The sequence below is a fragment of the Patagioenas fasciata genome, chromosome 3 (assembly GCF_037038585.1).
Source record: "Patagioenas fasciata isolate bPatFas1 chromosome 3, bPatFas1.hap1, whole genome shotgun sequence".
NCBI classification, from domain to species: domain Eukaryota; kingdom Metazoa; phylum Chordata; class Aves; order Columbiformes; family Columbidae; genus Patagioenas; species Patagioenas fasciata.
In genome coordinates this window covers 19,492,528-19,506,901 of record NC_092522.1, presented here as the reverse complement: position 1 = coordinate 19,506,901, position 14,374 = coordinate 19,492,528, and the positions used below count along the sequence as shown (strand labels likewise).

The following is a 14,374-nucleotide window of genomic DNA, read 5'->3' as shown; positions in this document are numbered from 1 at the left end:
TGACCAAGAAACTGACCAACTGAGTATAACATCCCATTCACGTGAATACTTCATATAAAAGTGGGAGATCAAGAGGATCTCGTCCCTTTTTCCTTATGGCTGACATTAGGAGAGGACCTTGTGGGCCGTCCCTGCAAACTGAGGCCCAGTGACAGACTGAATCCAGCTCCGGTTGGCTGCAGAGTCCAATCCAGGACTTTGGGTGCTGGCTCTGCAGTTGCTGGGACTTTCAAGATTGGTTTTGTGTATTTTGTATTATTTTCTCTATTCTTATTAGTAGCATTAGTAAAACATTTTTAACTTTTCCAACTCTCTTCTCTCTGTCCTTCTTTCCCTCCTGATCGTCTGTCCCTAGTGGGAAGGGGGGAGAGGGGGGGGCTAAAGGGGGAAGAGGAAGGGAGAGGGGGTTAGCAATACATCTACCACGGTTTTATAGTCATCCCACAATCAAAACCCTCAACAAACACAATAATTTTATTGCCCCCATTGAACATAAAAAGAGATTTCAACAACAAGGCTACAGAGAATAACAACTTTCCATGCAGCTATTGCAGTCCAGCACCAAGGAATGAATCATGTAAGCTGTTCGTTAAAGTCTAAGAATGTTTTATAGCCTTGGTAGCATGCAAAGATTTTTAGGATTCAGACATGTTACCCTCAACCATGCAGTTAGAAATCTAGAGAGAAGCTGCAGGTGTCTACCCAGCATTAGATTTGGCCACTGCTGTCTGTGACCTTGTGACACTGAGAAATGGCCACCTTTGGTAGAAAAGCTGTATCTGGAAATTAGAAGACTAATCCACTTAGGCCAGTCTGAGTAATGAAAAGGGAAACTGGCGTGGGGGGGATTGCTATTTTCACCCTCATCCACATACCACCCTTCATAAATCAATACTTGGAAAAGATAAATATCTTCTGCTTCATTCAATTCCTACTTTGGCTTCTTAAATTTCTCTTTCAGAAAGGATTATTCTGTTCTGATCTCAGAAGTGAACCAAACAACAGTTTTGTGGTTTGGTTGGTTGGTTGGTGTTTTTTTTTCAGAAATGGGTCTGTGTTTTTAATTTTTTAGCTTTTTTCTTATAGTTTTAACCCATAAAGTTTTGCAGTTCAGAGAACTAAGCCCTAAGTGATGAAAAGAAATAAAAGTAAGCAAATCACTTTTGTGACTGCAAAGAAAACATTCAGATTTTATCCCAAGACACTCAGAGGAAGGAAAATATGAATTTGGATTTAATTTTTCTTTCATCTAAAATTTTACAGTTTAGATCCATTAGAGGCAAATACCATCTCGACAACATATGCAAAACTTATTCTATAAATACTGTTATCGTGCAGTTCACCTTTTCAGGTTGTGAAACTATCTAGAAGAGGAAAAAAACCACTTTCCAAGAATTATCAACTGAGGGGAAGAAAAAAAATCAAAATCTTGTTTGGAAGTCTTAGAAGGAAGAGTAAACAGCTTGTCACTGGCAAGCAGGGGAAAAAATTGAAGCCCCTCAAGGCAGAAGTCTAACAGGTGTCTCTAACCCCTTGGATTTCGTGTCTTGTACTCTCCCATAGAAGTATACTTGGTCAAGGTCACCTTTCTCTTAGTTCAGGAGTATCATTTATGCACCTGTTCAAATAGTTTCCCTTCAAAAAGGCCTCTAAACTACAGTATCTTCCTTTGAATCTCTGCATTCAGCGTGTGTTATGCTTTTGCAACAAGGGAAATAAAGGAGGGACAGTTACCAAGTCCCTTTGCCTCCCAATATAGTGCAGAAAAAAAACTGCCTTAATAAATACAACACGGGTGCTGACTGGCTGGTGCCTGCTTACCCTAATGAACTTAAACTCTTATTTGTAGTGGACATCTGTCAAGACAGAAGTGAGGCACACAAGTCCTCTTAATCCATTAGCTCTAAATCCAGCAGAGCTTTCACACTTCTTTTTTTGAATTGAAGAAGAAAACCTGAGTGGGAACATAAAATGAGGCAGTGCACAACTCAAGAGAAGATCCTGGGCAGTGAGCACGTGAGATTTTGAGGCAAACAGCAATGAAAACCAACAACAAAACTGGAATTGTGATGGAAAAGCTGTGAGAAGAATGCCAGTCTGCAGTTCAGGATGAAACAGTAAGTTTGAATTTTTGTTGTATTTTTCCTATTTCATTTGGATTTTTAATCAAAGATAAAGCCAAAGACAGAGAAAGGATGGGCTGCACACCCTCTCACAATGAGATTGAGAATACAATTGCAAGAAGTGGTCTTAAGGCTTTCAATAAACCCAAAAGTGTTTTGCGTATTGATCCGGGAGATAAAGGAATCCCACTGCTTGTTAAAGGTTCATCTTGCTACAATATTGATGAATTCCACCAGTATGGGATCCAGGGGAAAGAATACCTGAGAGAAAAGGAGGATGAATTATCGGACCAGGACAACAAAGATGATTTGCAGTTATCTTCCAAGGCCCATTCAGATCCTCAAGTTTCCAGGGAAGACAAGGAAATTGAGAGGACAGCCACAGATGCTGAAGTTGTTATGTCCAAACTGATTGAGTCTCAAAAAAGTATCACTGAGGCCATACAGATCAGAAAGCAAAGCTCCTGTGAATCAGAAGCGTCACCTTTCATTTGGGATGACAAGGATGAAAGCAATGCAAAGCAAATTCCCAAGAAAGGAAAGAAGCAAAAAATCACAAGCTGGCAAAACAAGGTCGATCTAGCAAAAGTAAAGAAAAGTCCATTTCGTCACCGTGCGAGACAGAGAAAAAAGTAGATTTCCCAGAACTGCTTGTTAAGGCTCATCAGAGTGCATACACCTACTTAAATCCCAACCTCTCGAAATATGAAACTATACTTCATATGGCCAACCAGGCTACCCAAACTCAACTCTTCCTACAGCAGATGGTAAGCTTTCTTGTGCTTCGTTTTGATGAAATCAACCAGCTCTTGGAAGAAATTGCCAGTGATGGTGAAAGTCTCCTCAAAGACATAGGTGGGAATCTGGCACGGCCAGCAGAAAAAGGTGATTTGAAGGAGCACCCTGATCTTCTGCAACAACTACTGCAGTACACAGTCAATAAAATGCAGTTAGTGAGTGGGACACTGGCCTCTCTCACGTCTGACGCCCTGCAGGAAACATGCAGCTACCTGCAGTCTGCTGCAAGCAACCTGGAAGGAAAACTGAAAGCAAAGCAAAGCTTTGATGAGCGCCTGCTGAGGATGGTGAGGCTGCTTGAAGCCTCAGCAGTGAGATCCTCTCAGTCCCAGGGTGATGACAGGACTCTCTGCTCTGAGGACAGTGGCATTTGCGTGGACAACGAATCCCTCAAAGACTTCAGTGCTCTCAGCCAGCATGGAGGACAAGCAAGCTGTGATTCCTATGCACAGGGACATCCATCCCAAAAGTATGCCAGAACAGTGCGTGATGGGACAATGTCGCCAGGCACAGCCACATCCCATGACTGTGCACTTGAAAGGCATTTTAAAGATATATTTTACTCATCTGTGCGGAGTAAAGAAGCAACTTCTTGTCAGGGTAGAGTACCAGAAGGCATTTCTACCACGCCCCAATATGCAAACTTGAGAAAAAGTCATTCCTATAACTCCTTCCAGTCTGACTCTATTCAGGAAGATGAACATTTCAAAATATGTGAATCAACAGATTTTCCTTATGATGATGATGAAGATGATGAGGGAAGCACCCTGGGCGAGGATGATGACAACACAAGTTTATCAGATATGGGGAAGGATGCCCTGCCGAGGAGGCCCCTGTCTTCACCTGCAGTCACTGATAACACGCAAAGACAGTCCATCAAGAGGACAGAGAATGCAGAGAGAGAGGAAATTATTCTGAAGATGAAATATGCCATCAGTGAAAAAATCAAGTTTGTCCCAGCTAAATCCAGACATAAAGAATGGACAGAGGATGAGAGTGGAAGAGCGGTTTTAACAACAAGGCCCAGTACAGCAATGGGCAGACAGAAAACCTTCAGGAAACAACGACGGTCCAGGTCAGAGGAGTCCCTCAGAAGCCAGGCAGAGGACCTGACCCTCCTAGAGCTGCAGAGAACTCAGAAAGAGCTCAGCAAAAGGCTTGAAATGTTTTATGAGAAGAAGGATACACATAGCAACCCAGAGCCTTGGAAATCAAGAGCAGCACCCTATTTACAGGATGAACAAGTTACAGCCAGGTCCTCTAGCAAATTGAAGGCCTGCCTCAGAAAATTTGGACTTCCAGTTATTCCACCCACCATTCCTTTCCAGAGAGGCCTGGCACCTTTAAATCCTAAGCATCGTATTTCACCAGTAGAAGACACGGACCCTTCAGACGCCAATGGAGTTTCTTCTAGCTTTCCAAATGCCTTTCCTCCTGCACTAACTGCAGAATTAAGCAAGAAGGACACAAAGGAAGAAGCTGACGAAGACCTTGAGAACCTGCCACCACCACCACCTGAAATGTTAATGGACACGTGTTTCGATTTATCTGAGCCTGAAGAAACTGCAAAAATAGAAGGAAACTCTTCAGAAGATGCCAAAAAGCCTGCCAAAACAGAATTTCATGCTGCTAAGAGAGCACAAGTTTCCCCAAAAATGAAAGCCTCTGTCCAGTCCATTGACTTACTGCCAAGTAAAAACATCAGTGGCCCCAGTGCGATCACTAATAAAGGTCTAAGGAATACAGGAGCAGGGGACGAGAAACTGCAGAGGTACTCTCTGGAGCTGAACCCTACCAGTGTGCACATACCTAGCCAGGAGGAGATACTGGAAACCCAGAGGAAAGAGGCTGCAGATTTGTACAAGCAAACCCATAAAATCATTCCTCTTCAAAATCCCAGTGGGGTTTCAAAACCACACATCAACAGCTCAGAGAGCAAAGAGCCCAATTCACCTGCGACTTTGGTGCAGTACCAGAAGCAAGGTTCTCCTGATTTGCTCAGGAGAAATGAAAAAGGCTCAGCATTTGCCAGGAGGGTCTCCCCAACGAGAACTCCTCCTCCTCCTTCTCCACCAATGGAGAAACGGCTTTTTAGCCCCCCAACACACCACAGACGCTCTCTGCAGGCTTGTAGCAACCCGCAACCAAGCTCACCCACCACGCAAAGGAAACCGAGTCCCCCCGCAAGTCCCAGGGTGCCCAGCCCACCCTCACAGAAGAAGCTGCCTTCTCCACCACCCCAGCGAAAACCGCTCAGCCCTCCCACGGGACACAAGCAAAGCTCGCCAACACCATACCGGATGCTGGGCTCCCCAGCCTACCGCCGAGATGCAAGTCCCCCACCGTTCTCCACCGCTCCTTCCCCACCAACCTCCCCATCCCGCTCCTACAAGGGGCCAAGACCTGGGCTGGATGCTGGAGATGAGCACCAGCTCTCCTCCTCCAAGAGAGGCAGCAATGTTCATTCGATATTTTGCCCAGCCACCTCTTCCTTATTTGAAGCCAGACCTCCACAGGAACCCACCAAACCCTCTGTGGAAGCGACCAGTCAGCCTGAAGCTTCATCACTTTCCCAAAAGACCAGCCTGCTTTTCCGGCAGCCTGGAGACCGGACCAGAAAGCTATCCCTGAGCGCTGCCAATCCTCAGCCGTTTGTGAGGAGAAGTTTCTCTGACCGCCGACCAGGGGTCCTGTTTCGTCTTCCAGCTGCCGTGACATCTGGCAGTGAACCCGCGCTTAACCACGCAAGGTAAGAAACTTCCCACTCTAGGCCAAGGAAGCGGAAGGGTAGCACTGCATTGGCTTTCTGAGCTCCTGATGAGAATTTAATGTCGTTGAGAGATTTCCCAGAAAAGTGCTCTCTTCATGTGCAGAACAGACAGCTGGGCAAAGATACCATGGCAGTTGCACTAGGTGATTGTTGTAGATCACTTCCAACTGAAATATTCTGTTCTATTTTCTCACCCCAGATTTCAGTCTGCCAGTATGAATACAGGGAGGAGTTAAGCTTCCATGGGTTGCTCAAGCCTTACACTTACATATCTGCTGTGACAGGTACCCCAGGGAAAATTCAGTGTTGGTTTCATGGCACAGAACTTCTCTTATTTGCATGGGGGCTAAAGATAGCCACATTCAATTCTTAAAAGCTCTGAAGTAACCATCAGGTTACACACATCTTTAAATAACCATTAGGAGGTAGGCTTGGACCAAGAGGAAGGGTATCATTCCTAACTTCAGCTTCTAAGCCAGTAAACTGTTCACCTGATATCTCTATTAAAATGTTTCAAATCAGCTGGCAAGAATGACAGATAATGTGAGCTTCTGAGCTTCTCATGTAGGCTTTCAGAACTAGGTGCCAATTTCAAGTCTAATGAGTCCACAGCCCAAGCCCAGTTTTCAAAGTGGAGAAACCTCCCATGGCTACTGAAGATTAATTGCTCTGAAAAAGTCAGTTTAAACAAATTGGAGCATCAACACACCAGTTCCATGTTTGCAAGCATTGGTGGCCATTTTTAAAAAAATCTGGGCTTACCTTTAAATTCTCTCTACCACTTAAAAAAAAAAAAAAACACAAACAAAAACAAACAAACAAAAAAACCCACACAAAACAAAACAAAACAAAAACAAAAACAAAACAACAACTCAGAACCAGCTAGGAAACAGAAATGGTATTTGGGAATACTCAAAGATCAGTGTAACAGCCCGGAAGTAAAAAGGGTTGTTATTCTAGTTTCTTAGCATCTTAGGATGTTTAAGTCCATTAAGCTCTAAGCTACGCAAGAGGATTAAGACCCTTCTCAGGCAGCCTTTCCTCATGTGAGGAATATTGTTACTCTTGCCAGAGAACAGCTGAAATCATGTGAATCATCCCCATGAGCAGAGATTGCAAGACCAACACTAGCAGGAGACAAAACTGCACTTGTAAGTGCACAAGCACTCTGCACATTGTAAATACTGGGACAGTCCTGGATACTGAATGAGTAAAGGGACAGTCATAGGCACTGAAGTAAGGTGTCCAGGAATTCCCTCCCTAGAGACAGAAAAAGGATCAAGTTTCCCACAGGGACAGTAGAGGAAAGTGCTGAACAAAACATGTGAAGAACACGGAGAAATGCAGACCGGTTTGCATTCCCAGTTCTAATATTGCAATATATTCTGACATTTGAAAGTTTCCTAAAAGTCCTATATGTTGTTGCTGTGTTTTCTGTTGTTGTTGTGTACTATGTGAAGTCAGCTTTGCCTACTCCAGTGCCTGCTAGCAGATATAAATGTTTTCAGAAGAGGCTTTATATCAAACCTTGCAAGACAAAAGCCCTGGCAGTTTTATGGATCAATGTGAAAAACAGTCTTTTATAAATTGTTAGCTAATTTATACTTAAATGGGGTGTATTATCTTTCTATTGTAGTCTGTCAGAGCATAGAGAGTAATATAAAAAAAAACCAAAACAAACCACTGTAAATAAAATCTTCCCTTTCATGAAAAAAATTATATATGCTAGTGTTATGATATACAGCATTTTGGAAGAACGACATATATCCTGAGCCAAATTCAACTTACCATTTATACAAATGGACATCAAAAGTAGTCCTGCTGAGTTAGTCCAAATTTATATCAATATAAGCAAAAGGGAAAATTGGCCCATTAATTGCCACATACAGTGATTTAAAATGCAATACACTACCGTGTGTTTTCTTACATTTAAAATAAGCTGCCTGGAGGAAGCTTTTACAGACCTTACATCAAATGGCCTTATTTGAATATCACAGCAAATACACTGATGGGCAGAGAACTGTTTTAGGAACCAGCATAAGGCAGAAGCTCCAAGAGCTCCTCCCATCACTGCTGCTCATCTCCAGTCACTGGGGACCAGCACGGTTGCCACAGCTGTGAGCGCCACATCCCCATGCACAGATGCCGACCCCTGCTCTTGCAGCAGATGCCATAAGAGACAAACCACCATACCCTGGTCCGTCTTTCTCCTTCAAGTTCATTAAGCATACAAGGCTTCCTCTGCCTTGCCATTCATTCAGCTGACGGAGGGAAATTTCGAAACGTGTCCCCAAACCAGATGTTGTGCTCCTAAACCTCCTCGTTCTGGCCATGTTTGCATCTGGTCTCAAGTTCACAAGCTATTCCCAACCAGCTGTCAGTCTCCTTTCCTTCATTCCTTCCCTTGCTCTACCTCTCCTCTACAAATATAACAATGCCTATTTTTTTGTCTGTGTGGGGGTTTTGTGTGTTATTAGCAGCTCCAAGCACTAGTCACAGGAGGGAGGAGAGGCAGAGGCAAACCTGCAATAGCATCACTCTTTTACAGGTAAAACATTTTGAAAATCAGTGAGTTAGCCAGTTTCTACTATGCTCCCAAACTCAAGGATAGAGTCCTCCAATTTTTCCATGCCCAATTAAAACATCAATTTGCTGAGAAACAGATTGTTTAAGAGAGGAGCTTGTACAAGCAACATGTTTCTCATTAGGCAGCTGAGCATCCTCTCCCACCCACTCCATTTTAGAAGAAACACCAAAAAAGGGGGGTGACTTCCATCTCACTTGCTAACTGGTGTTGCCAGGCATTAAATGTCAGTGCTATACGCATACTTGCATGTCTCCTGTACACTCGCTGATCCCCTAGAAGGCAAAAAGCATTTCTTTCCCAAGATTGTCTCCTGCCCATCCTGTTCTCTAAGGAGTATCAGGACTTAAGACATCATTAGCCCTAAGGCGGGAGCTAGAGCTTTTGTGTCCAGTCTTAGGGTACTTGATGAGAGTTTCAGGTTTCAGTGCTCAAGTCAGTACAACTGGTTCCCACATGGACAGCCAGTACATGGACAGAATGAGCTGACTTTGCTGGTTTCTAAGCTTGGTCGTTTGACAGCGATCAGCAGCTATTGGCATCTTATCAAGGCATAACATGTACAATCGCTCTGCTCACAGAAATCTTGCTGATCTGTAATAGGATTTCTGTGTGTGCAGTTAAACAAAATAATATTTTATTAAGATTCCTAATCTCCCAAGAGGTAGAACAAAGATAAAAGATTACATGCCTTTAAGATATTGTTCGAGGAGGGCTTGAGGATGGATTGTGTTGACTGAATCAGACCGAAAGCAAGTAGCCCAAGTGAGACCTTCTGCAACTGGGTGATATTTGGGTCTGGATTATTTTCATGACTGGTCACATATCAGAAATCTCTTCCTCAGTTCAAATAATTAAACTCCTAGCAGTCAGAATAGGAACACGACAGCTTGTCTGTAGTTGAAAGCTAATACAGTTTAACAGTTTATATACTTAAAACACAATAATGATTCCCAGATAACTCATGTTGAGCTTAAACCACTTTAATTAGTTACAGCAACACAGGGCACATTTCAGCATGAAGGCCCAAGGCGTGAGACATACATGACTAGCTCCACTGCTATAATAGATCTTGATTCATAAAGTCCCTGTGACCCTAAAGATTGCCAGTGTGACTTCAGGAACATCATTTACACTTTCCGTGTCTCAGTTCTCCTGACTGCAGCATCCCACAGTCATGTTGGCATACTCAGAAATCACTGTAACCTCACTCAACAGATGTGTAACAGAGGTAAGACCTTTCCTCCAGCAGGGTCGGAACAAGACTTTTTGTGCAAGTCTGTGTCCACCTGCAAGTAAACCCAGATTCATACTGATCCCCGGTTCGACATATGAAACGTTTGCTTCCCAGTAGACTTTTGGGAGGGAACAGTACAGTGCATATACACAGGAGACAGGGAATTACATAGTATTGTGCAGCATCTGTGCTTTGAGGGTTAATGTGGTCTAATCAGTGCTGTTTTAAAAAGTCACAATTCATTAGCCTCTTAACTTAAGCATCTTTCCTTCTGCAGCTTGGAGGAGAGCCCTAGGAAAGCAGGCGACTCTTGGAACAGCCCTTGCGTACCCGAAATCAAAGAGTCCAACAGATCCGCGTCCCACCCCGAGCTCTACATCGTGGGCCAGGGGCTGCAGAGGGACTGACAGCAGAAGCACCTGCAAAGAATCAAAGCCAGAGGCCCCAGGGGGCCTTAACCAAACCTCCAAAGCCTGGCTCCATTGTTTTTTTTAGGAAACAATATGACGGCATCACATGGAAAAACCCAGACTGGTCCTAACAATCTAGTGAAATATCAGTAGAGGGGTAGGCAGCTGCTTCTTCTTTGGATTGCATTTCGTGGCGCAACTCGAAGATTTACACTGAGCAAAAGAAATACTTCGCAGTTGGTCAAGTCTGAGGCAATTTGATTTGATAGAGACAGGACCCAGAGAGAAGTCCTTTGTTTCGCTGTTTGGCTAAAGGAGTTCAAAAACTTTCAGAAATTATCAATATTTGACAATTTATTTATTCAGGAGGCACCAAAGTTTCAGTTATGTAAAAAGTGTCTGTTGTGACATTTCCAGGGGGGAGGTAAAATCCTGAACCAATTGATTTTTCTTGCAAAAACATCAATGGCTTCAGCAAAACCACATCTTTACACTGGGTATTTGTCAACATGCAGAAAAAGAATAAGACCAATACAAGTTAAAACAAAATAACCTCTTTTAAAGGAGTAAAATTAGGGACCTTATTCCCTCAAAAAAGGCTTTGATCTTCTAAATCACCCTTGATCATCATATAATCTCATCACCTCTAGTTTCCAGGGTACAAGGCTTAATCCTGATTAGAGTAGTTTTGTAATAGCCCAATCAAACATTATGAATCCTGAGGCACCTAAGGACATGTATTTTTTTCTTTTTTTTAAAGAGAAGAGAATGCTAGCATAGAGAACCCTGCTCTCCCTGAAACAGATTTATATTCTTTCTGATTTATGCCGTTTGAGGGGATTTATTGTCATTTCACTGAAGAGTCTAGACAGATGTTTGTTAATAAAAACACAAGTTCTTTACAGTCGATTAATCCCAGGCTTTTACAGTGGAATACAGTTTCAGAATTTACTGGATCTTGCTCACCTCATTTATCATCACAATTAAGATGCAAATTAGAATTAATGTAATTTTAATTACTTTAATTTGATGTGATTTTATATGCAACTTCAGCACAGAATGAGATCCAGGAAAAAAAAAAAAAAGCCATTTGTGGTCCTATTTTGATAGGAATAGTTTAAATTTTTCTTATGGTTTTCATGATAGTGGCATCTGGGCACTCCGCCTTCACACAGGATTTTTAACCTTTCCTGCCACCTTCATGGTGGGAGAACTGAGACTCGTGTTGTGCTGTACAAGGGACCCCTTTGGATACTGAACTCCTGAGGTTTTAGTCTGGTGCCTTAATCACAATGATCCTTCTTCAATTATTTCAGTGCCATCTTCTGACACCTTAATTGTCATATTTAAGGTGAGGTATTGAACAGAAAGAAGCAACTCCCGGTAAGCAGATGCTGTGGATCGTCAGGGCTTTGTGAGCTTGAGGTGGTACAGCAGCCTTACCCAGAGTGTACAGCCAGGAGATGTCAACACATCCACCTTGCAGTCACACAGGCAGATGCACCGTCCCCTGTTGAACTGGGAAATCACTGCGGGTACTGCAAAGATCAACAGCAGGGCAAACTGCAGGCTGGCCTTCCCCCTCATCAGAAGTGTAGCTCCCTCCCAGATACACAGAGATACAAATACATTCGCGTGCACTTTGAGTTTGTCTGTTCTGCTGGCAGGAACTACCCAGAATGGAACCAAATCAGGAACATGACAGCAGAAAGTCAGCGCTTTGCATGCCTAAATGTGGCTTTGAAGATGAAAATGTGACAGAGTGGGAGGACAACTTCTGCTCAGCTGCTACAATCATTTTATCTCTTTATGGTTTCATGCTGAAATGTCCCGGCACCCATGATGGGTGATGAGAGAAAGTATTCATTTATATACCCCAGGCACCAAAATCTGTGGTACAAGAGCTACAGCGGCACATGGAGCAACACTTCAATTCAGCAATCAGGCTGGAAACCTCCTCACACATGTGCCAGCTAGACGTGGAGTCAGCCAAAGCATCTTCCCCCAAAAACCAGGCTCCCCTGAAAACCTGGCACACAAACTGTCATCCGACCACAGCATCTCTCCCAGCTTTGACTAAGCCCATGGTCGTCAGGAGGCTCATTGCAAACACAACCCCACTTGAACACTGCAGCTGCTGAAGGGTTCGGATGCTGCTCTAAGGACGCTGCAGAAAACAGAGAATTATATTCAAGAAACAGAGCTTCTCCAGGAGCGATCTACAACTTTATAATATGAATTTGTGACTACATACAGCTAACAGATTCTCTTCAGTACAGTTAATGTACAGGACTATTGCAAATAAAGTGTTTACCTTCAATTTGTATCGCAAGCATGAGATTAAGAGTAACTATAGTATGGAGGAAATTATAGTTTGGGTGGTCACTTTAAAAAAAAATGTTTATACAGTTTTTTTGGACAACACTTTCATTTTTCATTAATGTAATTTTTCTGGAATACAATTGTTTTATAAGACCATACTCAAATTTAAGATTTATTTTTTACTGATGTAAATAAATCAGAGTTTTTATATGCAAGGTATGAATTGAGCTCTCTTACATTCTGTATGCAAACGGCTTAAATCTTACCCCAATGTTATACTACTGATTTCTTCCTTAGTGCGCTAATTAGTGCCCTGTGCTATAAAAAGTCTATTTGCTTCCTCCTCACCACAGTGCAAGCCTGTTTTATGTTTTACTTGTACATCAATTAAGGTTGCATTTCCACTACACAAACGTGCCTTCTTTAGGCTACAAGATCAAGCCTGTACACTGACAGAGCAGAGCAGAGATCAGCTGTGCTTCCACCCTTCCCGTGCCCTGATTTAAGCTTGAGCTACCTGGCAATTTTGTACTCTGTTTAGTAGAGTTCCTGCATGCAACCACGGCTAGTTTGAGCAGCAGGTAGTGGTTTTCCCCTAAGGATTAAAACCAGAGTGCACCTGCTGCAGTGGAGTCTCATTGCAGAGGGGCTGAGCACAGAGTGAAGCAGTATCAGTTTTCCAGCCAGGGCTTCACTGCTGCAAGAACAGTGGCCAACAGCTCTGTGTGGCACTTTATCTGCAGACCTTTAAAAAGCTGGCAGGTGCCCTTGCTTCCAGTGACGCTGCTCACATCTCAGACCTTGCAGGGACTTGTCATTCCATACCCTCAGTATCTGAAGACCACAAGAACATGAAAGCACTACTTATACTCCAGTTACTTCTTTGACAAGAACTACTCCAGATATTAGCAATCTGGATGACAGCACTACGCAGGTTATCAATAAAACCAGCGTGTCACAGTGTTTGCGCTGCCACACCTCTGAACACCCAAAGCATTTCATAATCATTTATGAAGTTTCGTCATTAAGAGGAATATTCTGAGAAGTTGTTCCCTTTGCTCTATGTAGGAGGGAAAGAAATCTCAGCACAGAGATAGAGTAACCTGTTCTTACTGTCATGTCTCATCAGTAAGGAGCTGCCAACATCTCCTGAAGAGAAATCCTTCTAGATTAGCAGATCATTAATCCATCCACAGCAGATACACTCGGTGCCATCATGACTGCAGTGTGTATAGATGCTTGTTGCAGTTATGAACTTCAAACTCAGACTTTGATCTTCCCGGGCAAGATACTGCAGGTTTCATAATGCTTGCAGTATTGATTAGGGACTCATTTCCATGTTGTCCTCAGACAAATATAAACTCACTACTGTATATTGGATCAACTGAAAGTTTGGAGCAAAGATCCCAACTTTCCATTTCTTGGCCATTTTGGATGAATAATGAAAATGTAAATGTCAAAAAAAAGATGTGCAGATACAGACAGTAGGCACTCAGCTGGACAAGGTGGTCAAGACCCAGGACCACGTTATCCCTCTGATCTCATTTTGGTTCATCTCACATCTGCCTGCCCTGCATATACCCTGTTCCACCACTGCAAGCACAAAATTATCTGCAGCCTTCACCATCCCTAATTGCTCTCCACTTTACTGACATACTGAATTTCAAAATCTGGCCGCTTACCTGTCCTCATCCTTTCTTTAGTAATATTCCACTCTGTGACTGCATTAAGTAATCCTGTGAGGATTTCTGGAGTTAGACTGTATAGAGTACAGCCTTTATCAAGGTTCTTTTAAAGGAGAAAGGGGTTATAAGCCTGTCTTACTCTGTATGAATCCCTCTTGCTTTAATAAAGTTTTCCTTGAGGCATAGATGAATTGATTATATAGCAATTAAGAAGAAACTGAAAGCTTTCAGTGTTAAAGGCTGCTCTTCATTTATTATTACTATTACTAAACCACTGGGTCTTCAGCATATGAATGAATGAAAGCTGAGGCCTAGGGCTGCCAACACAGCAATGTCCTTCACAGTATCACAGTATGTTTGGGATTGGAAGGGACCTCAGAAGATCATCCAGTTCAATCCCCCTGCCGGAGCAGGAACACCCAGATGAGGTCACACAGGAACATGT

General features: G+C 43.0%; 1 pseudogene; it reads left to right on the top strand.

Moving 5' to 3' along the window:
- The first annotated feature begins 1,871 nt into the window (after positions 1-1,871).
- LOC136100017 (photoreceptor cilium actin regulator-like) lies at positions 1,872-10,932 on the top strand (annotated as a pseudogene).
- Positions 10,933-14,374: the final 3,442 nt, after the last annotated feature.